The sequence below is a fragment of the Mustela nivalis genome, assembly GCF_964662115.1.
Source record: "Mustela nivalis genome assembly, chromosome: 5".
Classification (NCBI taxonomy): domain Eukaryota; kingdom Metazoa; phylum Chordata; class Mammalia; order Carnivora; family Mustelidae; genus Mustela; species Mustela nivalis.
In genome coordinates, this window is record NC_139024.1 from 28,385,940 (window position 1) to 28,413,430 (window position 27,491).

Here is a 27,491-nt window from a genome sequence, read left to right on the forward strand (position 1 = left end):
TTATTTATTTATTTTTCAGGGAGAGAGAGAGAAAGAGCATAAGCAGAAGAGCAGTAAGTAGAGGGTGAAGCAGTTTCCCTGCTGAGCAAGGATCCCAAATATGGAACTCGATCTCAAAACCCTGGGATCATGACCTTAGCCAAAGGCAGAGCCTTATCTGGCTGACCCACCCAGTCATCCCTACACAAATTTCTTAAATCATTTTTTAAAAAATATTTTATTTATTATTTGACAGAGAAAGATACAGTGAGAGAGAGAGGGAACACAAGCAGGGGAAGTGGGAGAGGAAGAAGCAGGCTTCCCGCTGAGCAGGGAGCCTGATCCCAAGACCCTGGGATCATGACCTGAGCTGAAGGCAGACGCTTAACAAGTGAGCCACCCAGGTGCCCCTCTTAAATCATTTTCATCATGGTTTTTATTTATTCTCTATATTAAAAATACCATTTTCTAAGCCATTATTGGTCTGTTGAGTTTATGTGGTCATTCTTTGTACAGAAATTTATGATTTTGATGAAATCAAATGAATCCTATTTCTTTCCTTATAAACATATTTATTTGTTTAGCCTTGTGCTAGCTCCCTTTTTGAAATTCTCCACAGTATGAGGCTGAATATATTCTAAATAGTTATATAGTAATATTAATAGCTACATTAATTTTACCTTTCACATTTAGATCTTTAATGATCTGAATTCCATATCTATACAATATATATTACAAAATTTTCAATTGGAATCTACTTTTATTTTCTCTAAATTCATTTTGAAAAAATTTATTTAACTTCTTATAGACCTTTATTATTTCAATGAGTTTTAAAGTAGTGTTGTAAGTTCCAATTCTGGTTATTTTTGTACTTATTTTTTAAACCTGATTTAAGTTTGGTCATGGTTCTGCATTCTTTTTTTATGTTTTCTATTCATCTCATATAAATATTAATATGAGATTTTATGATTTGTTATCAGATGGTGTTATATTATAGAATTTATTTGATTTAATTTAAGAGTTCTAATTTGCTAGCAAAAATAATTTATACTAATGTTAGCAAATAACTTGTGGCTATTATCCTTTATATTATCTCAGTCATTAGTGTATTCACTTGTTTCATTATTTCCCAAATTCCATATGCATATACACATGCACACATACACACAGCACAATGCTAAGGTATTGTGAAAATATTTGCAAAGGCTGGTTTAGGGTTTGTTTGCCAAGAGTTTTGGGTATTTTAGTGATTCTAGAGTAGTTTGGATATTAAGTACTCACATTAAATTTTCATAAAATAGACAATATACATTGAAAATTCATACCTGTACATGATATTGGACTAACGGTTTTTATTTTGGGCAGGTTGCTCAACATTTTAAATATTGATTCACAGTGCTGAACATTTTATAATAACTGACATATATTATTTTATGGTTGAGTGTCATTTCTAAACATTCCTAATTAGGAAGCCATTACATCGTAAGAAAATGGCAGACAGAACCTAGTTCCTAAGCACTCCTTCCATTCTGGAAGAAGGTCTGCTTTGTTTCTTTCATAGCTTGTCTACTCTTCAGCCTGCAAACTGGACATGTTCAGCAGGGTTCCTTGTGACTTCCTCCACCTATTTCCTACCCCCTTTACTGTATCATGAAGCACACACTGCATACTATCAAGTATAAATTTCTGGATCTGCTGTGGATTACAGATGTTTCACTGTTATTTATCAGCTGTTATTCAGAGATTGTGTTTGAAGTTGTAGCTGTCTCTCTTCAGTGTACGTGAAATAGTATATTCAAATGAGATGTGCCCTTATATTCTCACCTTTCTTGGAGATCAACCATCAAGTACTTTTTATAACATTGTTTTGAACACTTCATCCTCAACATAAAAAGTACCTCCATAAAAAGCCTTACTGCTAACCTAACCCACGTAGTTGAAACTGTGCATTATTCTGCAGCTCTATGAATCTCTTTAATAAAAGTGTTGTTTGTCTTCTGTGATCTCCAACAGAACCTACTTCTTCTCATAAATTTGAATTAGGTTGTTTTAAGTGACTTTTGTAGAAAGTTAATTTTTCACTGGAATCTGAACTAAAACTCACTCCTTCAATTTTATACAACTGTTAAAAATGTATATGATTACATTTCTCCTCAAAGTAGGTAATACAGTATTCTTGTGTAAAATGAAATGGAATTTTCTTCAGTACTGCATGGATGTCTTGTGTGGAATTTACAATTACTCTTACATGGCTGTACCAAAACAAAAGAAACAAACAAAAAAACACAACTCTTCTAATAAATGTGGAAAGCTTAGAATGGAATGACAATGTTTATAAAAGAAATTTCTATGTGTTTCCTGTTAGCCAAAAGCAGGTGATGACTATTTTTTTGGAACCAGAAAAAAAAAATTAGATAGATGGATAGATAGATAGATGATAGATAGATGGTTGAGAGATAAAATCAGTGATAAAACAAGCAAAATGAAATAAAATGCATTTCAGAGCATAACACTAGTAGATAACATTAATTGTTACATATTATTTGCCAAATTCAGTTATAAATCTTTTATAGGAGTTGACTCACTTAACCCTCAGAACGACTATATGGAATAGATATGGTTGATAGCATTATTTTACAAATGAGATAATGAAAGCATGGAGAAGGAAGTGACTTATCTAAAACCATACACGTAGTAAGCAGCAGGCATAATTTTAGGATACAGAGGACCTAACTCCGGAGTTCACACTTTTTAATCACTACCTAATAGGTTTGTTCACCATAAAGTCATCCCCTCCAGGGTGTTTGGAATTTGGAGCAAGCTAAAATTAGGGTTCTTTTGTCATAAGTGTTACATTATCTGTGTTTCATAGGTATGGCTAATATGCTTGTGCCACAACAATGATGCATGTCATAGCACTGTCATGATGTTGTCCCTGCTTCTTTTTTCAGTGTTTCAACATTAGATGTCTCACATAAAATAGATTTCCATTCCATCATGTATATTCTAATTATCCTGTAGCTAGTCAGTGAAATAAAACTAATTTGAGAATACTCCACCTAATTAACAGTTTTTGCCCTATGCCATACATGGTAAGTGATGTTGCCATCGATTCTAAAGTATAAATATTGAAAACTGTGAGTATCTCTTAAGCAGTAATATATATTTAATATATATGTAAATGAACTCTGAGTAAAACATGTTGTATTAAACTTGTTTCTCTCCCTGATGTGCACTAAGGCTGGCTTTGATTATGAGCATTCCCAGGATGTTTGACTTGCCTACTCTCACCCCACCCCCCAATAATTCTTCTGCTCAGTAAAGATCACTTCTAAAGGTTTTCAAGAATTCTTGTATTTATAGGCATTAAAATAGTAAAAGGTTATCTCAGTTAGATACACTGTATCTATTTCATTGTTAAGAAATGAATGAAAGTAAGCAATAAGGCTGCATTTTCTAGATGTAGAATTTCTTCATAGATTGCAGCAAAGCCAAACTCTTGCATATTGTTATTTGTACAAAAGATACAAGGAATCATCAATATCTCTGTTTCTAAATAAAATTTGCAATAATGCACAATATTTAAAAAATTATCTCCCTTTTGATTTACTTGGAAAATTCTGATTCAATGGATAATTACCTGCTATTATATGTTGGAATCATTGAATCTATTATCCTCTTTTGTAGATAGAGGGCAAGCTGATTTACAATTTCAAATTAATTCCCAGGTTAAGGAAGCTAAACAACTGAAAGCCAACTATTTCATGTTTGAATACCTATAGTCAACTGATTGTATTTGTCCTGTGAAATGGGTTATTTCCTTCTTTATTTTCTCTGTTTCTTGATACCAGGAAACCTCTTTGCTTAGGGATTTTCACTTACTCAAATGTACCTTCAGTTGAGATGTTTACTATGGTCAGAATTAGTTATGTCTTAAATATACTAATTTTCTGGAATACTGTGTTTGAAAAATAAAGCATATACTATATAGATCTATGTTTCTTTCAGTAGAAGAACGGAGTTAATTAAATTTGCAAAAAAAAAAAAATCCACATTTTTTGTGTGTGTGAATTTACATACTAGTATTCAGAAAAATGTTTTCTCTATAAAATGACAAGATTTTAATTTTACTTTTCCTTTGAGCTTTCCAGCTGTGTCAGGATAACTTTTAGCCATAAATATCTCTAGTATTGGAGAGGTGATCTTGGACTTCGTACTGAGCTACATTTAGCATACTTTTTTTTTCAGAAAGAAAAAAAGAGGGGGGAATGTTATGCTCTTTTTATTTTTATTTTTTCCAACTCACAATAGAAGGTCAAGCACATAGCAGGTATCTGCCTTAAAAAGATTGAATGAGGAGGAGGAGTCAAGATGTTGGAGGAATAGCAGGCAGAGATGACATCAAGTTGCAGGAGTTCAGTTAGATAGTTATCAAACCATTCCAAACACCACAAATCCAACAGGAGATAGAAGATAAGAAGAGCAGCAATTTTAGAAACAGGAAATCGACGACTTTCCGAAAGATCAGCAAGAACATCCAGCCAAGACCAAGTTCATTGATCAAGGAGAACAGCAGAATTCCAGAGGAGAGGAAGCAAAGCATGGAATTTATGGCTTTCCCCTCATGATTCTTTAGTCCTGCAAAGTAAATTAAATTTTTTAAATTTTACTTCTTTTTTCTTTTTTTCTTCATATTCAAACTTTTATAATTTTTACTCTTTCCTCTTTTAATGTTTTTTAACTAGTTTATATCAACAATACCTTTCTTAAAAAAATCTTTGAATCTTCATTGTTATTGTCATATTTTATCCTTCATTGTATATGACTTTATTTATATATATATATGGTTTTTTTCTTCTAAAAAATTTTGGGATACAACATCTTCTAATAGATCAAAATATACCCTAAATCTAGCAAAAGGCTTTTTTCTAGTCTCCAACCTGAGAAAATTCTCTAGTATCCTTTTTTTCCCAACCAACTTATCTTATCAACTCCTTTTTGGATTTTTTTTTTAACTTTCATCTTTACAGTCATATTCCATCCCTTCATTGTGTTTACCCTTAATTTTGTAATATATGTAAGTTTTTCTTTCTTTAAAAATTTGGGAGGTAGTTTCTTCTAAGATACCAAAATACACCCAAAATAAAGTCGGTAGCTTTGTTCTATTCATCAGACAAACAACTACTGGACCATGAGGGGAGAATTTGAGAGATAAGTGATACCATAAGACAAAACAGTATTAGAATACTTGGGATTCCAGAAGAAGAAGAAGGAGGGAGCAGGGCAGAAGGTATATTGGAGTGAATTATTGTAGAGAATTTCTCTAATATCTCAAAGGGAACAAACATCAAAATCCAGGAGGTGCAAAGAAACCTCCTCAAAATCAATAAGTCCACACACTGTCATCTAATAGTAAAATTTACAAGTCTTAGTGACAAAGAGAAAATCCTGAAAGCAGCCTGGGGAAAAAGTCTATAACATACAATAGTAAAAATATTAGACTGGCAGAAGACTTATCCAGAGACCTAGCAGGCCAGAAAGAACTGGCATGATATATTCAGAGCACTAAATGATAAAAACATGCAGCCAAGAATATTATATCCATTTTCATTGAAAATGGGAGAGATTAAAAGCTTCAGGGACCATCAAAAACTAAGAGAATTTGTAAACACTAAACCAGATCTACAGGAATATTGAAAGGGTCCTCTAAGCAAGAGAGCCTAAAAGTAGTAGATCAGAAAGGAACAGAGACAATATACAGTAACAGTCACCTTACAGGCAATACAATGACACTAAATTCATATCTCTCAATAGTTACCCTGAATGTAAATGGGCTAAATGCCCCAATCAAAAGACACAGGGTATCAGAATGGATTAAAAAAACAAAACCTATCAATATGTTGCCTACAAGAAACTCATTTTAGACCCAAAGACACCTCCAGATTTAAAGTGAGTGGGTGAAAAACAACTTATCATGCTAAAGGACATCAAAAGAAAGTGGGGGTGGCAATCCTTATATAGATAAATTAGATTTTAAGACAAAGACTATAATAAGAGATGGGGAAGGACACTATATCATACTCTAAGGGTCTGTCCAACAAGATGATCTAACAATTTTAAATATCTATGCCCCTAATATGGGAGCAGCTCACTATATAAACCAATTAATAAAAAAATCAAAGAAACACATTGACAATAATACAATAATAGTAGGGGACTTTAACACTCCCCTCACTGAAATAAACAGATCATCCGAGCAAAAGAGCAACAAGGAAATAAAGGCCTTAAATGACACACTGGGCCAGATGGACATCACAGGTATATTCAGAACATTCCGTCCCGAAGCAACAGAATACACATTCTTCTCTAGTTTACATGGAACATTCTCCAGAATAGATCACATCCTGGGTCACAAATCAGGTCTCAACTTGTAACAAAAAACTGGGATCATTCTCTGCATATTTTCAGGCAACAATGCTCTGAAGTTAGAGCTCAATCACAAGAGGAAAGAACCCAAATATATGGAGGCTAAAGTTCATCCTACTAAATAATGAATGGGTCAACCAGGAAATTAAAGAGGAATTGAAAAAAATTAATGGAAACAAATGATAATGAAAACACAAAAGTTCAAAATCTGTGGGACACAGCAAAGGCAGTCCTGAGAGGAAAATATATAGCGATACAAGACTTTCTCAAGAAACAAGAAAGGTCTCAAATACACAACCTAACCCTACTCCTAAAGGTGCTGGAAAAAAAAAAAAAAACCTGCAAAGAAAGCCTAAACCCAGCAGGAGAAGAGAAGTAATAAAGATCAGAGCAGAAATCAATGAAATAGAAACAAACAAAAAAAAATAGAACAAATCAATAAAACTAGGAGCTTGTTCTTGGAAAGAATTAATAAGATTGGTAAATCCCTAGCCAGACTTACCAAAAAGAAAAGAGAAAGGACCCAGATAAATAAAATTATTAATAAAAGGAGATCACAACCAACACCAAAGAAATACAAACAATTATAAGAACATATTAAGAGCAACTCTATGCCAACAAATTTGACAATCTGGAAGAAATGGATGCATTTCTAGAGACATATAAACTAACACAACTGAACCAGGAAGAAATAGAAAACCTAAACAGACCAATAACCAGTAAGGAGATTGAAGCAGTCATCAAAAGTCTCCCAGCAAACAAGAGCCCAGGACCAGACTGCTTCCCAGGGAAATTCTACCAAACATTTAAAAAAAGAATTAATTCCTATTCTCCTGAAACTGTTCCAAAAAATAGAAATGGAAGGAAAACTTCCAAACTCATTTTATGAGGCCAGCATCACCTTGATCCCAAAACCAAAGACCCCATCATAAAAGAGAACCACAGACCAATATCCTTGATGAACACAGATGCTAAAATCTTCACCAAAATACTAGCCAATAGGATCTGCTTGACTTATTTCGCTAAGCATGATACGCTCTAGTTCCATCCATGTTGTCGCACCATGACCAAGTGGGATTTATTCCTGGGCTGCAAGGTTGTTTCAACATTCGCAAATCAGTCAATGTGGTACAATACATTAATTAAAAAAAGAATAAGAACCATATGATACTCTCAAAGGATGCTGAAAGAGCATCTGACAAAGTACATCATGCTTTCTTGATCAAAAATCTTCAAAGTGTAGGGATAGACGGTACATACCTCAATATCATCAAAGCCATTTATGAAAAACCCACCACAAATATCATTCTCAATGGAGAAAAAACAAAGCTTTTCTGCTAAAGTCATGAATATGGCAGGGATGGCCATTATCACCACTGCTATTCAACATAGTACTAGAAGTCCTAGCCTCAGCAATCAGACAACAAAAAGAAATTAAAGGCATCCAAATTGGCAAAGAAGTCAAACTATCATTCTTTGCAGATGATGTAATACTTTATGTGGAAAACCCAAAAGTCTCCACTCCAAAAGTGTTAGAACTTGTACAGGAATTCAGTAAAGTGTCAGGATATAAAATCAATGCACATAAATCAGTTGCATTTCTCTACACCAACAACAAGACAGAAGAAAGAGAAATTAAGGAGTGGATCTCATTTACAATTGCACCCCAAACCGTAAGATACCTAGGAATAAACCTAACCAAAGAGGCAAAGAATCTGTACTCAGAAAACTATAGAACACTCATGAATGAAATGGAAAAATGGAAAAATGTTCCATGCTCATGGATTGGAAGAAAAAATATTGTGAAAATGTCTATGCTACCTAAAACAATCTATATGTTTATTGCGATCTCTATCAAAATACCATCATTTTTTTCAAAGAAATTGAACAAATAATCCTAAAATTTATATGGTATCAGAAAAGATGTCAAATAGCCAGAGGAAAATTGACAAAGCCAAAGTTGGTGGCATCACAATTCCATTTCCTAACATCACACACAAAAATTGACTCAAAATGGATGAAGGACCTCAAAGTGAGAAAGGAATCCATCAAAATCCTTGAGGAGAACACAGGCAGCAACCTCCTTGACCTCAGCCACAGCAACATCTTCCTAGGAACATCGCCAAAGGCAAGAGAAGCAAGGGAAAAAATGAACTATTGGGACTTCATCAAGATCAAAAGCTTCTGCACAGCAAAAGAAATAGTCATCAAAACCAAAAGACAACTGACGGAATGGGAAAAGATATTTGCAAATGACATATCAGATAAAGGGCTAGTACCCAAAATCTATAAAGAGCTTAGCAAACTCAACACCCAAAGAACAAATAATCCAATCAAGAAATGGGCAGAGGACATGAACAGACATTTCTGCAAAGAAGACATCTGGAAGGCCGACAGACAGATGAAAAAGCTCCACATCGCTGGGCATCAGGGAAATACAAATCAGAACCACATTTAGATACTACCTCACACCAGTCAGAATGGCTAGAATTAACAAGTTAGGAAATGACAGATGCTGGCGAGGATGTGGAGGAAGGGGAACCCTCCTGCACTGTTGGTGGGAATGCAAGCTGGTGCAACCACTCTGGAAAACAACATGGAAGTTCCTCAGTAAGATGAAATTAGAGCTACACTATAACCCAGCAATCGCACTACTGGGTTTTTACCCTAAAGATACAAATGGAGTGATCCAAAAGGGCATATGCATCTGAATGTTTATAGCAGCAATGTCCACAATAGTCAAACTATGGAAAGAACCTAGATGTCCTTCAACAGATGAATGGATAAAGAAGATGTGGATATATATATACAATGGAATACTATGCGGACATCAAAAGAAGAAATCTTGCCTTTTGCAATGATGTGGATGGAACTAGAGGGTATTATGCTGAGCAAAATAAGTCAATCAGAGAAAGACAATTATAATATGATCTCCCTGATATGAAGAATTTGAGAGGCAGGGTGGGGAGTTTGGGGCTTAGGAAAGGAAAAAATGAAACAGGGTGGGATTGGGAGGGAGACAAACCATAAGAGACTCTTAATCTCACAAAAAAAACTAAGGGTTGCCGGCAGTAGAGGGGTTGGGGAGAGGTTGGTTGGGTTATGGACATTAAGGAGGGTATGTGTTATGGTAAGTGCTATGAAGTGTGTAAACCTGGTGATTCACAGACCCATACCCCTAGGGCTAATAATACATTATATGTTAATAATAATAATAGTAATAATAAAATAATAAAAATAATAAAATAATAATAAATAATAAAAATAATAAAAAATAATTAAAAAGACTGACTAGCTAACCAACACATGAGTTGATTTTCCTATATATATATATGTGGTTCTTTATAAGTATATATAATTTAGGTTCTTATGAATAGGAAATTGTGCTCTGAGAAAAAAAGTAAAGTTTCTAGGATAAAACCCTATGGTGTGGAATAATTGCTTTATAAAGACAAATAATGTCCCATTTATTTCCTAGAACAGGATGGATAAACTGCAGTCAACTCATATCTACTTTTTAAATACATATTTGAGTAATTTATTTTCAGTAGATAGATTTCTCATTGAATGATGCTTGTGAATCAAAAGTTACTAGTTATCCAGAGTGTTAAGAAACATTATCATGTAGCTATTATACCAGGTTATGTTAAATTAAAATCACAATTAAAGTGGATCTATTCTGAAAAATCCAAGATAATAGTAACTGTGTAGTAACACATTTTAAAAAGCACAACCAAAAGTTTAATCTAATATATTATTGCTGGTGGGCCAATCACAGAAATTTTTCATATTCCTGAAAAGTACTTCTACCATGATTAATTTCTGATATTGCCTCCTGCCCTTTCAATATGACATCAAAGACACTTTGCCTCATAGCCTCAATCAACATGCCCATTGTCATCTTGCAGTACTCACCCCTCTTGTCCATTTTGCCGCTTAGTATATGCAAGCATATCTTATATCCTGGCGTGGGAAAACACTCACCATCTCCTAAGTATACTTGTTTTCATGCCTTTATTCACCATATGCTTTTTTTTTTTTTGAAAAGCTGTAACTATCCACCTTTACTTGTTAAAACAAAATTCACTTTTCAAAAGCTACCTCAAACACCATTATTAGCCATAAATCTGATGTTTTATTGAATCAAACTTTCTTCTTTATTTTGTGATAATTTTATTTATTTATTTTTAAAAAGATTTTATTTATTTATTTGACAGAGATCACAAGTAGACAGAGAGTATTTTATGATAATTTTTAAAGTGGAACTCCTATGTAACTAATCATATTTTATTCACAATATTATGATCTAAATGTTTTCTATATTAAATAATAAATTCCCACTTCAATTGCATGAGATCTTCATGTTCAAGCCCCCAGTATTCTCTATAGTACTTTGTACAAAGTAAATTTTAAATGTATGCGTTGGGAATGAATTTGAGAATCAAAGATAGTTATGTAGGGGTTGATTTTCTAAAAGAAAGAAAATAGGATAATTAATGAAATGTCAATTAATATTCTGGTTACTTATTCTCTCTAAATATAGAGATATTTAAAAATACTCAAAAATACTAGACTAGCAATCATGAAAATGTGTTCCAGTTCTTAATCTACTGATAAGTAGCTATCCTCTCTAGGCCACGCACCTCAGTATTGCAAGATTATACTTGTTCCTTCTGTTCCTTTTGTCACTAATATTTATGTGTCTAATTTGGACTCTAAAGACAAGAGAGAGGTCAATTCAAATTGTCTGGGTATTCCACAATTTCTATTTAATGAATGATGTTTCATTTATTATTGCTATATTGCAAATTACTCTAAAATGTAGTTATTTTAAACAATTTTTATGTTATGCATGAATTTTTGGGTCAACGATTTAGAAAGTGTTTGATTGGGCAATTCTCACTTGGGTCTCATGAGGTTATGTCAGATGTTGCCTGGAGTGGTAGTTCCTTGAAGACTCAACTTGGCTGACATTCCAAAATGCTCACTCATATGGTCTTCTGTCAGCTGGGAGTGCAGCAGTCTATTAACCTGAACCTTAAATACAGTCTCTCCAACATGAGAGCCTCAGGGTTGAAGTAATGTACATAATAAGGCAAATGTTGCCTCACCTATTATTGTATAGCTTTGAAGTCTTGCAGTTTCATGTCTACAATATTCTTTAGGTTACAAGCAAGTTACATGCTTGCCCAAATTCAAGGGAAAGGAATTAGACTTCAGGTCTGCACAGAGTAGTGGAAGTTTCCTGAGGAACATGCAGAATAGAGATACTGTTACAGCCCTTTTTTGTAAGATAAAATTGATCACATTTGATTAAATATTAAATTTGAGTTTTATTAAAATTAAAGTGCTAAAATGAAAATTTACAGGAGGATATATCTTTAGAATAAATTAAAGAAGTTTTAAAAATCTTGGAATATATAAAATACTTATCAGAAGGGAATGATTATATGTGATCTTTCCATTCTATAAGATAGTATGCAGGTACAGAAATGAATAAACTTAATGTATTTCAACTGACCTAAAGAATTTCCAAACATAATAGTTAATGATAAAAGCCCGATGCAGAAACATGTTTATAACATAATCTAATTTTGGAAAATAAATAACAGAATCAATATATGGTTATGTGTTTATGTTTGCACAACTCTGAAAAAATTATGTAAATCTTAAAAAAAATAAAAAATAAAAAATAAAGTGTCTCTATAAGTGAAAAATGTCTTTTCCCCCTTAACCCATTTACTAAAGGAATGTTATGTAACAATATTTTTTTTATCAAACTAGTAGGTATAACTTAATATGCATATTTCTGGCTTAATAAATTAGAGAAAAATTTCCTGTATTAATAATTTTGAGTTGTTTAAAGCATGTCTTTCCAATTTTGCCCTTAATATTTATTGTGTTACCTTTCTTGAAAAAGTGTAGGCATAATTTGAATAGTATAAATATTAGCACTTTATCAGGTGCTTTAGAATATAATTTGATAATCAATAATCTATCAATATTTTCAGTTTGTACACATTTTATAGATGAAAAGAAGTTTTGTGTCACTTTCTTCTGTTTTTTGATATTTCCTTAGAAAATTTCATTAAATGTATGGCATTAGTATTATTTCTGTATGCAAATTTTAAAGATCTAATATGAAAACAGTAATATAGGCAAAGTCAGTTGATGAATTATATTGATAATGCCACCTGATAACAAATGTATAGAAAAGTAGGCTAACTCATATGTTTCTCATAATAGTTTTTTTTTAAGATTTTATTTTTATTTATTTGAAAGAGAGAGTAAGAGAGCACAAGCAGGGGCAGCAACAGAAGCAGGCTCCCATAAGCAGGCTCCCACTTAGCTAGGAACAAGATGTAGGGCTCAGTCCCAGGACTCTGAAATCAGGGCTTGAGATGAGGGCAGTCACTTAGCTGACTGAGCCACCCAGCGGCCCCTGTGATAATTTTTAAAGTTGCATCATGTTTAATGAAATCTAACAGTAGCTATTATAATTATGCATATCCATTGTAATAACAAGTTTTTAAACCTAATTGACATCAAAGAATATTGTGTCTGGACAATTGACACTTGATCAAAGAGGCCAATATAGGCAGAAATTTTGTAAGTGATACCAACAAATAGATGTTACTAATATTTTAACCAAAAATCTGCTAAAAAAATAAAGTGATGTGTTTCATTTTAATTAGTCAAAAGAAATTGTCAATGACAGGCCAAAATCCATTTATTCTGTATTTAAATTATCTGAACACGTACAACAATTTAGCTGATTCAGTAACAATACAATCAAAATTGTTAATTGACATCTTGTAGATGGAATAATTCTTTGAATTTTAGCCTTTATATAGCATTTACTGTCCAGCAATTTTAGAGAAGTGTGTCTTCTTAAGTTGAGTTTCTATAATGAGAAACTTTTAAAAGTTTTGATGGAAGAAAAGTAAACTTAGTACAAATTCAGAAACAGAAAACACTGAACTGTTTTCCTTCAGTATAAAATGTAAAGCCAGCAGAACAAAGGGACTCACTCTTCATCCCCCTTCAACATCCGTACTTACTGAACTTAATAGCCTACCTAAGAAAACTGGAGTATAGCATAGGAGACAGCTACTCTAACAAATTTCTGAAAGTATATAAAAGGAAGAGGTAAAATGATGTGTGTTGGACTGACAGAATCGGGTTCAAGCTGGTTAAAAAAAAATGAGACCAAAGATATAATATTCTGTAGCTTTTGAAGATATGATTACCTAAAAACAGAGAATGCAGAAATAGGAGAAGCAATGAGTATCAAGCATTCTGGTTTTCTTGAGCTCTGTATTCATTTAAACTGTATTTCCATATATAAAGTGTATTTTAATCTCAAGTGACTGAGGTTTTTTTTTTTTTAAAGACTTTATTTACTTATTTGAAAGAGAAAGAGAACACAAGCAGAGGAAGCTGCAGGCAGAGGGAAAAGCAGACTCCCTGATGAGCAAGGAGCCCAGTGTGGGACTTGATTCATCCTGGGATCATAACCCAAACTGAAGACAGATGCTTAACCAACTAAGCCACCCAGGCATCCTTCAAGTGATTGCATTTTATATCACCTATATCTATACCTCTATCTATATTTATCTATCTATATCATCTTGGGTGATCAGGTGCATTGTCAATGAACTAACAGCAATATAATGAAAGGGATTTTATTTTTTCCCTTCTAAGCAACAGGTCTCAATAGTGGACTTAAATATTCAATAAGCTATGTTGTAAACAGATGTGCTGTCATCTAGACTTTGTTCTTTCATTTAAAGAGCACAGGCAGATTTAGCATAATCTTAGATTAGACTACATAGAGTAGATTTAACATAATCCTTTTTTTTTAATTTTTTAGGGATCATTTTATTTATTTGTTTATTGAAATTAGATAAGAATATTTATGTGGCTTCAAAATCAAGTCTACAAAACAAAATGAATTCTAAGTATTTTAAATTCTAAACCTGTATCCTCAAACTTATAGTCCTACCTCACCATAGGTCAATATTTAAATTTTTCATTTTATTTTTCTAGTGTTTATTTACCTATTTATCTACTTATTTACTAGTCTCAAGCTAGTTTGTTTTATTATTTTATTTTTTTATTGTGTTATGTTACGCACCATTCAGAACATCATTAGTTTTTGATGCAGTATTCCAAGATCTATTGTTTACATATAACACCCAGTGCTCCATGCCATACATGCCCTTCTTAATACCCACGACCAGGCTCACCCATCTCCCCACCGACCTCCCCTCTAAAACCCTCAGTTTGTTTCTCAGAGTCCTCAGTCTGTTTTGATTTCACTCATAAGTGCAATTTGAGGGAAAAAAAATGAGCAAAGGGGAAAAAGAGGGAGAGGGTAAAATCAAGTAACAGAAAAGAAGTGGCTCAGTGGGTTAAATCTTCTGTCTTCAGCTCAGGTCAGGGAGCCTGCTTCCCTTCCTCTCTCTCTGCCTGTCTCTCTGCCTGTTTGTGATCTCTGTCAAATAAATAAGTAAGACATTAAAAAAAAAAAAGAAACTACAGAGAAGAAACTGATGATTATTAGAAGAGTAGTGGGGATGAAATAGGATGGGGATCAAAAGAACACTTATCATGATGAGTACTGAGTAATGTATAGAATTGTTTGATCACTATATTGTACACCTGAAACTAATATAATATTTTATGCTAACTACACTGGAATTTAAATTAAAAACTTAATAAATAAAAAAATCTACAAAACAGAAAACAACAAAATGGCAATAGTAATTCCTTATCTATCAATAATTGCTTTAAATGCAAATGGATTAATTTGCCTAATCAATAGCATATACTGAAAAAATAAAAACAAAAACAAATGTAATCATATACTGTCTACAAGAGACTCACTCTAGGTTTAAGAATACACATAGTACAAAAGTTATGTGATAGAACAAGACATTCCATGCAAATGATAACCAAAAGAGAGCAGAGATGACTATATTTTTATCAGACAAAATAGATTTTAATTAGAAAACTGTTATAAGAGACAAGGTCATTATATAATGGTGAAAGTATACATCTATTTACAAACACATAATTACAAATATATATTCTCCCAATATTAGAATACCTAAATATATAATGAAAATATTAGCTGAAGGGAGTAATTGGCAGCAATATTAAGACACTTCAATATTCCGCTATCAACAATGAATAGGTCATCCAGTCAGAAAAATCAGTAAGAGAACAACAGACTTGAACATTTTGCCAAATGGACCTAACAGACAGGCGTAAAGTATTCCTTTCAACAGGAGTAGAATGCACATGAATCTCAAGCATACACCAAATGTTTTTTGGAAGGCAAGAATTCTACCATATTCTACTGAACCACCAATGCTTCCTATAACAAATATTTTTTGGGGAGAGATCACATACTAGGCCACAAAATAAACCTTAAAAACTCAAGAAGACTAAAATCATACCAAGTATTTTTTTCTAAATACAATGGAATAGGACTGGAATAGAATAATAGGAAGATATTGGAAAATTCACAAATATGTGAAATTAAACAAGATACTTCTGAACAAAATAAAAATCAGAAGGGAAATAAAAATAAAAATAAAAATGAAAACATAACATACCAAAACTTATGAGATGCAGCAAAAGCAGTATTAAGAGGAAAATCCATAGCAAAATCTCAAATAAACAATCTAACTCTACAACTGCAAGATACTTGGTAAAAAAGAACAAACTAAGCCCAAAGTTAGCAAAAGGAAGGAAATAATAAACATTAGAACAGAAATAAGTGAAACAGAAACTAGAAAACCAATATAAAAGGTCAGCTTTACTAAGAGTTGGCATTTGAAAAGGTAAACAAAATCAACTAAACTTTATCTAGAATAACAGAAAAATGAAAGAAGATTCAAATTGCCAATGAAAGAAAAGGTATTACAGTTAATGTCACAAAAAAGTATCATAAGCTATGAAAAATTATATTAAACAAGTAGATAACCTAGAAGAAATAAATTCCTAGAAATATACATACTTTCAAGACTGAATCATGAATTAGAATTAGAAACTCTGAACAATCCAATAATGAATAAAGAGGCTGAATCAGTAATCAAAAATCTCCAGGAAAGCCCAGTTCACATAATTTTGCTGGTGATTTGTACCAAACATTTAAAGAATTAATGTCAATCTTTATCAAACATTTCCAAAAAATTGAGAGAACATTTCAAATGTATTGTACAAGGCCACAATTACCCTGATACCAAAGCCAAAGAAAAATTCTGAAACAGAATTATAAGCCAATATCCCTGATAGAGATGCAAAAGCTCTCAGCAAAATTCTAGCAAGTGGAATTCAATGTTAAGAGAATCATACATGAAGATCAAGTGGGATTTATCCAAGGAATACAAGGAATACAAGGAATACAATACATACATGAATCAGAAAATGTGATTTACTATATTAAGAAAATGGAGGATAAAATTATGTAATCATCTCAATAGATGCATTTATGCACATACACATTTAAGATATGAACATTCAACAAATTAGGTATTGAAGGAATGTACCACAATAAAATAAACACTATATCTATAAGAAGCCAACAGTTAACATCATATTCAATGTTGAAAATTTGAAAGATGTTCCTCTAAGTTCAGAAACAAGAAATACAAAGTTGTCTACTCTTGCCCCTGCTATTCATATCATTTTATTATAACCTGTTTGGTGATTGATAATATTCTTATGGTTGTTTCTCACATAACAGTCTGATGACAACTAAAGCTGAAATTATATGAACATTTCTTTACTTGCCTGTCTGTAGTCCAGCTGAGAAAGAATGAACAGCTGGAGATTGTCAGGATTTTCTTCCTCCATATGGCTTCTTCAAGTTGTTACATTTGACTTTCTTCCAGAAGAAAGTTTCCAAATAAATTTCTTGCATTGTAGTTACCTTTCTCTAGAGTAAGTTCCAGAAAACAAACAAACAAAAAAAGCAAAACCTATAAATAAAACAGGTGGAAGTTACCAGTCTCCTTAAAGGCTAAGCTTAGAAGTGATATAACCTCACGTGGAAATTGAATGGTGACAGCCTTCACAGACCAATGCAGATTCAAGTGGGTGGAAGAACGTACTCTATTCTTATTTGACAGAGTACAGAGCAGACATTGAGAAGGGAGGCATCAGTGGTGACCATGTTGGAAAGAAGTTGCCAAAATTATCTAATATTAGCTGCATTTTTCAATTGAGGAAATGAATGTCAAAGGCATTATTTCACTTGCTTGAGGCAAATGTGAAACCCTAATAATTTAGCTCTAAGCCCATCTTCTTAACTATAATGTTATTCTATCTCTATATAATTTTAGATAATACAAGAATCAATTTCTGCCAAATCAGTATGACAACATCTAAATTTTCTTTCAAAATAATTATGACCATGATAGTAATTGACAATCATTAAAATCTACTAATTCATTTATTTAGCTATAAAATCATACTGTAGTTTTAAATATCTACTTCAAATCCACTTATTTAAATAAGGAAAATTGGATAGTAGCAAAGATCATTTATAATCTTCTTATTGGCCTATTTAGATGACAAATATTTTAATTATCTCTTTAATTTCATGCACAAGTGTTATCTGTTCTGTGGTGTCAAATAAAGATCTTTCTAGATTAGGAAAGCAAAATATATCTAAATAAATTTCAGTTTCTTCAAGACCCATATATACAACTATCTACTGACTATCTTCACTTTGTATAGGCCATAGAGACCTCATGCTCAATATTTCTTACATTTGTTCATCTGTTCATCATCTTCAAGAATATAAAACCAATTCTTCAATTCATAATGCCAAGAGTCATCTTTTATCTCTTTCTCTTACCTTTACCTAAAAAACAAAACTGTCATAAAATTCTAATGATTCTAAAGTTTTTTGCTTTTTTTTTTTTTTTAATAAACATATATTTTTATCCCCAGGGGTACAGGTCTGTGAATCGCCAGGTTTACACACTTCACAGCACTCATCAAAGCACATACCTTCCCCAATGTCCATAATCCCACCCCCTTCTCCCAAATCCCCTCACACCAGCAACCCTCAGTTTGCTTTGTGAGATTAAGAGTCACTTATGGTTTGTCTCCCTCCCAATCCCATCTTGTTTCATGGATTCTTCTCCTACCCACTTAAGCCCCCATGTTGCATCACCACTTCCTCATATCAGGGAGATCATATGATAGTTGTCTTTCTCCACTTGACTTATTTTGCTAAGCATGATACGCTCTAGTTCCATCCATGTTGTCGCAAATGGCAAGATTTCATTTCTTTTGATGGGTGCATAGTATTCCATTGTGTATATATACCACTTCTTCTTGATCCATTCATCTGTTGATGGACATCTAGGTTCTTTCCATAGTTTGGCTATTGTGGACATTGCTGCTATAAACATTCGGGTGCACGTGCCCCTTTGGATCACTACATTTGTATCTTTAGGGTAAATACCCAGTAGTGCAATTGCTGGGTCATAGGGCAGTTCTATTTCAACATTTTGAGGAACCTCCATGCTGTTTTCCAGAGTGGTTGCACCAGCTTGCATTCCCACCAACAGTTTAGGAGGGTTCCCTTTTCTCCGCAACCTCGCCAGCATCTGTCATTTCCTGACTTGTTGATTTTTAGCCATTCTGACTGGTGTGAGGTGATAACTCATTGTGGTTTTGATTTGTATTTCCCTGATGCCAAGTGTTGTGGAGTGCTTTTTCACGTGTCTGTTGGCCATCTGGATGTCTTTGCAGAAATGTCTGTTCATGTCCTCTGCCCATTTCTTGATTGGATTATTTGTTCTTTGGGTGTTGAGTTTGTTAAGTTCTTTATAAATTTTGGACACTAGTCCTTTATCTGATATGTCCTTTGCAAATATCTTCTCCCATTCTGTCAGTTGTCTTTTGGTTTTGTTAACTGTTTCCTTTGCTGTGCAAAAGCTTTTGATCTTGAAATCCCAATAGGTCATTTTTGCCCTTGCTTCCCTTGCCTTTGGCATTGTTCCTAGGAAGATGTTGCTGCGGCTGAGGTCGAAGAGGCGGCTGCCTGTGTTCTCCTCAGGATTTTGATGGATTCCTTTCGCACATTGAGGTCCTTCATCCATTTTGAGTCTATTTTCATGTGTGGTGTAAGGAAATGGTACAATTCAATTTTTCTGCATGTGGCTGTCCAATTTTCCCAACACCATGTATTGCAGAGGCTGTCTTTTTTCCATTGGACATTCTTTCCTGCTTTGTCGAAGATTAGTTGACCGTAGAGTTGAGGGTCTATTTCTGGGCTCTCTATTCTGTTCCGTTGATCTATGTGTCTGTTTTTGTGTCAGTACCATGCTGTCTTGATGATGACAGCTTTGTAATAGAGCTTGAAGTCCGGAATTGTGATGCCACCAACTTTGGCTTTCTTTTTCAATATCCCTTTGGCTATTCGAGGTCTTTTCTGGTTCCATATAAATTTTAGGATTATTTGTTCCATTTCTTTGAAAAAGATGGATGGTACTTGATATGAATTGCATTAAATGTGTAGATTTCTTTAGGTAGCATAGACATTTTCACAATATTTATTCTTCCAATCCATGAGTATGGAACTTTTTTCCATTTCTTTGTGTCTTCCCCAATTTCTTTCATGAGTACTTTATAGTTTTCTGAGTATAGATTCTGTGCCTCTTTGGTTAGGTTTATTCCTAGGTATCTAATAAATAAAATAAATAAAATCATGAATGAAAGAGGAGAGATCACAACTAACACCCAAGAAATACAGACTATTATAAGAACATACTATGAGCAACTCTACGCCAACAAATTTGACAATCTGGAAGAAATGGATGCATTCCTAGAAACATATAAACTACCACAACTGAACCAGGAATAAATAGAAAGCCTGAACAGACCCATAACCAGTAAGGAGATTGAAACAGTCATTAAAAATCTCCAAACAAACAAAAGTCCAGGGCCAGATGGCTTCCCGGGGGAATTCTACCAAACATTTAAAGAAGAACTAATTCCTATTCTCCTGAAACTGTTCCAAAAAATAGAAATGGAAGGAAAACTTCCAAACTCATTTTATGAGGCCAGCATCACCTTGATCCCCAAACCAGACAAGGATCCCATCAAAAAAGAGAGCTATAGACCAATATCCTTGATGAACACAGATGCGAAAATTCTCACCAAAATACTAGCCAATAGGATTCAACAGTACATAAAAGGTTTTTTTTTTAAATGTATCTTAAATATAATCTAGTCCTTTTCTTGCTAATGCATACCTTAGTAAACCCCTTTATAATATTTTGTAAGTTAGTGAAACAGACTCTAATCTAATCTGATCACCTTACATTTCTTGCCCATTTAAGTCTGTTTATGTTGTCAGAGTGATCATTCAAAACAGAACGCATAAGGGGTGCCTGACTGGCTCAGTCAATAGAGTATGTGACTCTCAGTCTCAGGGTTGCAAGTTCAAGCCCCACACTGGGCGCAGAGATTATCTAAGTAAATAAACTCAAAACAGAAAATGTGACCATTTCACTTCCCAGTTGAGAAATACTTATTGTGTCTTCTAAGTTTTCAAATTAAAGAATAAGTTTCTTAGAAATACATAAAGATTTTGGTTGGCTGCTTAAAAACTTCATGACTCAGTTGCACATGTTGAACTCACTTCCAGTATCTGTGCTGTCTATATAAAAAAATACCAGAAGTTCATATTATGCTCTTCTTGGATGCTTCAAGAAGGATCTGATATAACTCAAGTTAAACTGATTTTATTTTTCAATCCATAGCACTCTGCCATCATCTGTGTATATAAGAAACTTTATTTAATTTTTTCTAAATGAATTTTCTTTCAGTTTCATTCATTTCATTCTCAATGCTTAATTTCTTATCATCTCGACACATTGGATATTCAGTTTTAGTGTATTTAGTTTATGTGTGTTTAATCACCACTATTAGATGTTGTTTAAAGCATGCATATTCTTGGGAAAAATTTATTTTTTTATATTTGCCTATTTATTCATTCAATAATTTACTTTTGAATTATTTTAATTTACTACTTCTTAACATTATAATGTATTATGTTGAAAGTATTCAATTTCAAATTATATTACATTACAGAAAACACTGGATAAATAAGTTTGATATCAGTTAATGGACTTATGTGGTAAAGTATTTGTGTTATAAATTAAATGTGCTATAGAGTGAAAGAGATGGACTGGAGATTTCACGCACAACAAATATCAATAATACTTCCAAACTGTTCTCCAGAATGGTTCAATTCATTTATACTACCTTCAGTATGTGAAAGTTATATTTTCCCCTTCAATCCTAGAAAGTTCCAATTTTTACAATTGGATAGGTATGAAGTGGTTTTAATTTTAATGTTTATTTCTCTGAGTTCTACTAAGATTCAGGGTTTCTCCACATATTAGTAGCATTTGATTTCCTGTTTTCTTTTTCACCTCTTCAAATCATATATTTGGCTTATTTTATTTTTATTTCTATTGAATATACTGCTTTTCTCTTGTTGATTTTCATTAAATAGAAATTTAAAATTTCATTAAATAGAAATTTAAAATTTAAAATCTAGTACAAAATTTAATTTTGACTAGATGGAAATTTGTAATTTCCCATAAGATTAAAATCATATTTTCTCCTTCGCTAAAAAGCATTTCTAATATTATCTATTAAGTTTACAAAGCATTAATGCAATCTATCAATTTAATGTTTTCCTGTATGATATAGTGAATAATTTTCTTTTTTGAACTTTATATACTTGTCACCGAATAACACAGTTCATTCAAGTCAGATAATTGCTTTAGGTATTGATGTTGAAACAACTTTCCTTGGAAATTTCTTCTGTTCTAATTTTTACCTGGGAAAAACAAAATTTTAGACTTACCTAGACTACATCACAGACCTCCCATTATTCCTTAGGCTGTTCTTTGTATTATTAAAGATGTGAAAGAATATAATTGTCTCTTTTTGGGTCCAAAATAAGGACTCCACTGATCCCAAGTATTTCTATAAGTGAAATTCTAATATTCAGAATGTGGAGCCCAGGTGACTGACTTCATGTGTTATACCTGCTTGGCAATCTCTAGTGTACTTCCTTTTAGAAATTGATACTCAATATTTCTCAATGGAGGTGCATTTTATAATCCTACATTTAAAAACATGCCCTAGGCAAAAAAATTTTATTTATTTCTCTTGCCCTAACCTCTCATTGCCTTCACTGTATTCAAATAACTCCCCACTAAATAAAGTCCAAATATTCTGTGTTCAGTTTGGGGTCATTTTCAATTGACCCTTTTTCTCCTCGTTTAGTCATATTTTCCTGCTTTTTTACAAGTACAGTAAATTTTAGAATTAGATTCCCAATTTTATAGATTTTACATTAGGAAAACATTCCAGCTATTGTTTTATTTTAGAAACTTTCTAGTTGAGTGAAGTTGCACATGTGACCTGATAATTCTGTGAATATAATTTTATAATTCTGGATATTGTTGCCTTTGTTCTGCTTTTACAAACAACTGAATAAGTTCAATAAGCAGGTCTTGTTTGCTTTCCCTAGAAGTAAAGCAATTAAGGTATGTCCTCTTTCCCTTGAGGATGAACATACTTCATTACAAAGCTAGTCAGCTTCAGGGGCAGAAAAAAATAGTGACTCAAGTTTCACCTGCCATAAAATGAAATGCTCCACTGGGACAAAATGAAGCTGGTGAAATTCACTGCAACAGTAATGTAACAGTGCCAGATTAAGCAATATTTTTTCCCTCAGCACTTAAAGAAAAAGAGTGCATTAAAAAATTCAAAATGATGATGTTGGGAAGATATATTTGAAAAACACATTTGAAATTTAAATATTAGTTCTATAGAACACTATTAACTAATTTAATAAAATGTTTCAAAATATTTGCATAACTTTGTTAAACATATTTATTAGTATAATATTAAAATAGGATAAAATTATTATTATTTTTTTCCTATAGAACATTTTGCAAAAATCATCTGTTCTCTTGCATTATGTTAACCATTTTTCTAGTTTCCTATCTGAGGAAAAACAAACATACAACTTCATTTAAAAAGTTTTCTTCAAATCTTCAGATAATTGACAGATAATGTTTAGAAAGAACAGCTTTTGCAACTGTCATTTCAAAACTGGAAATTAATTACTAACAGAAATGGAAATGCAACATTTTCATAAACTTAAATGTATTATTTCCTTACAAATTTAGATATTATTTCATATCAGCATAATTATCTTAAGAAGATAGTCTTAACTCAAAGTATATACTTTAGCTGGCTAACCAAATGATACTGTCATATAAAATGTTAGGATGTGTGAGATCAGAAAATATTGCGTAGTAGAAAAATTCAATACAAGTATAATGGAGATTGAAAAAAATGAGTGCTCAGCAGAAGAATAAGCAGCAACAACATAAAAATAATAATGAAAATTGAAACCAACATAACCCCCTGTCCCTATCCAAACCAATGCTAGTACCAAATATTACACTTTGATATGAAGGGCAAGTGCTAAAATTTATTTATATGTTTAAGATATTTCCGTTCTTAAAATTCAACTTCGAGAGGAGTGCCTGGGTGGCTCATCAGTCTTTTGGCTCACTGCCTTTGGCTCAGATCAGTATCCTGGAGTCCTGCATCTAGCCCCAGGCATCTGGCTCCTTGCTTAGTGGGGAATCTGCTTCTTCCTCTCCCTCTGCCCCTCCCCCAGGCCACACACACTTACTCTCTTGCATGCTCTCTCTCTCACTCTTCTCTCAAAGAAATAAAATCTTTAAAAAAAAAAAAATTCAGCTCCTAGAAATTTCATTTCATGTTTTTAACTTCTACACAATAAAATTTGTCATCTATTCTGCATATGATGTTGCAAGGTATTGGAAGACTTGAAGATAAGTGCCACCACTATCAAGGACTTTTAAAAGCAGTAACATTTCAATATATAAGGGTTTATATATAAAAGGACTGTTTCAAACAACAGGGGACCTGTCTCTTACTCCTTTGTAGAATCTTATTTTTTCTTAATTATTTATTTGACAGAGATCACAAGCAGGCAAAAATATAGAACACTTCACGAATTTGCATGTCATCTTGTGCAGGTTTGTAGAATCTGAACTACCACTGAGTCAGCTGCTTACTAACAAAAGGTACACATTAAAAACTAGGAAAAAAGCTGAATCTCCTAGGCAATACAGCTATTTTTTATCTTCAGAAAGTGTTTACCCCTAGTGGATTTATGGGATTTTTTATTCAAATATGAAAACTCATCTCCCCATCCCAAGACTCTCTTCTTTGTTCGTATCAAACTAAAACTCATATGCATGTATAGATATGGGCCATTTCTCATTAGTTTCCATGGTGTTTTGCCATCCTACAGTGGTAAACTTGGAAGGTGGGTGATCTGTGCATACTCTTGTAATTTGACACGTGTCTTGTTACTCAGAGCTTGCTCAATTGCTCTGTGACAAGAGCAAGTCAGTCTGCTGACACTCAGGGCTTATTCAAGCAAGCCCAGGAAATCTCTCTATAATAGGACAGGGCAGCTGTCAGCTCTCAAGCAGCTTAGCTTTCTAAGTTCACCTGATTCTTTTAAATATCATAACCTATTTTGGAAAAGATGCACACACTCTGAGTATCAGCAGTAGCATTTTCTCTACAACATCTTTTTTTCTCCTAATTGACTAAGTGGCATCAGAGGGGAATAAAAGTTAATCTTATTAACAGTTAATCCTACTGTTACTGGTGAATCATCATAAATTCATCAAACATCATGTAGAAAGTAACAATATGATATATACACAATATGCCTCTGTACAAAGAAATAAAATAATTTTTCTTGTTCTAAGGAAATTTTTGAATTATTTAATAAGAAACATGTTGGAATAAAACAGTATCAGGCAGCAACTGATCACTGCTAAAAAGATCATTCAAACAAGACCTAGAGGGAATAAAAGCATAGAAAAAAAGTACAAAAGAAAGTGGAGCTGGATTTCAATCAAATGAAGAGAGAGCTTTAGCTAGATGGAAGGGAGAAAGGATCATATGAAATGTGAAAATGAATGCTCTGTGTCCCAGTAAGAAATTGAGATCCCTACTAATTTCTTGAGAGACAGATTTAAAAAACACTATGCTCTCTAAGCAGATTCATTTGAAAATGAAAGGGGATTCTAAGTTAATATATTTATAAGTTGTTTTTTGTTGTCAAAAAATTGATTCACAATATCATTTGAATTTATTAAACAACTTTTAGTATATTCAAAAGTATTTTCAAAAATAAATTTCCTTAAAAAGTTAAAAAGTATCTATGTATTCAAATGAAATTTATGACTAGCTGGTATTGTAAGTTTAAAAAGATTGAATATCAACAATATCTTATAAGAAAATCAAATATAAGAAATTGAAACACTGATCATTAAACATTAAAAATTACCATAAGGATAATTTTTATGGTTTATTTTTACATACTTAATTTGTTTCTAAGATTCATGTGTCCCTTATGCCTTATCACTGATATATTTCAGAGGATGGTATTTTTTTCCATATGGAATTATGTTTTCATATAACAACCTGCAATATCATTCAAAATTAGATTTTAGGTTACCTTTTGAAACCATTGACACTGTTCCTGACCCTTTTCTGAGGACTGCAACCAGATTTTTATAATATATTTTTTGGTGACTAGTTCTATGAACTTTAACAAATGTATAGATACATAACCACACAATAATCTGAGTACAGAAGAGATCTATTTTTTGTGATATCCTTTTTTAAATCATACTGTCCTACTACCACTAGTCACTGGAAACTATTGATCTGTTCTCTGTCACTATAGATTTATCTTCTTGAGAATGTCATTTAAATGAAATCAAACAGTATGTGAACTTTTGAGATTGACTTCTTTAATTTGCATAAAATGATTTTGAGAGTCATCCAAGTTGAAGAATATTCAGGTTGTCTCTAGTTTTGGGGAATTATAAATTACATGAATACTCATATATAGATTTTTGTTTAAGATAAGTTTTTCTTTCTTTAAGGTGAACACATAGGAGCATATTTTCCAGATCATATGGTAACTATGTGATTATAAGAAATCATCAAGCTCTTTTCAAGTAGGTGTACCATTTTCCATAACTGCTGGCAATGTATAAGTTTCAAATGTTCAGCATCCTTATTATCAATTGATATTGTTAATTATTTTTATTTGAGCCATCCTAAAAGTTGTTTTGGTGGTTTCTCATTATGGTTTTAATTTGCATTCCTATATTCACTAATAATGTTGAACGATTTTTACGTCCTTTTTAACATTTGTATATCATCTGTGATGATTTTTCTATTCAGATCTTGTATGCATTATATTAATCAGGATTTTTGTTTTCCTTCTGTTCAGTATTGAGAGTTCTTCATACATCCAGATATAATTCTTTTGTCAGATATGTGATTTGCAAATATTCTTTCTTAGTCTTAAGAATTCTCTAACACGAGGGCACAAAGATTTTTCTTCAAATTTTCCTGCAATGTTTTATATTTTTACATTTATATTTATAATCCACAATGGCTTACAGTATAAGATGTAAGATTTAGGTTGAATTTAATTATAAGCTTATGGATGACTATTTATTCCATTATCAACTGTTGAAAAGATATACTTTATCTATTGACTTACTCCTTTATCTTCTTGTCAAAATCTTTTGCCACGTGTATGTGGGTCTACTTCTGGATTGTCTGTTTTGTTCAGTTGATCTGTGTATTAACTCCTTTGCCAATAACACATTCAAAATAGTTTACAGTGTATAATAATTGTTATAAATATTCATATATATGTGTGTATATATATATATATGTGTGTGTGTGTGTGTGTGTGTGTGTGTATAAAATAGAACCTTTAATATTCTACTAGGTATCAGGTTATAGAAAATGTCACATAAACCTGGTGTTTATTCCAGGCTATGCTACTTAACAGAGGAACTATGATTCTGTACAAGTTATATAGAGAATATAACTTCCATTTCCTCATCTATAAAATTGCCATAAATTATCTAAATTATAGGAGCAATGTT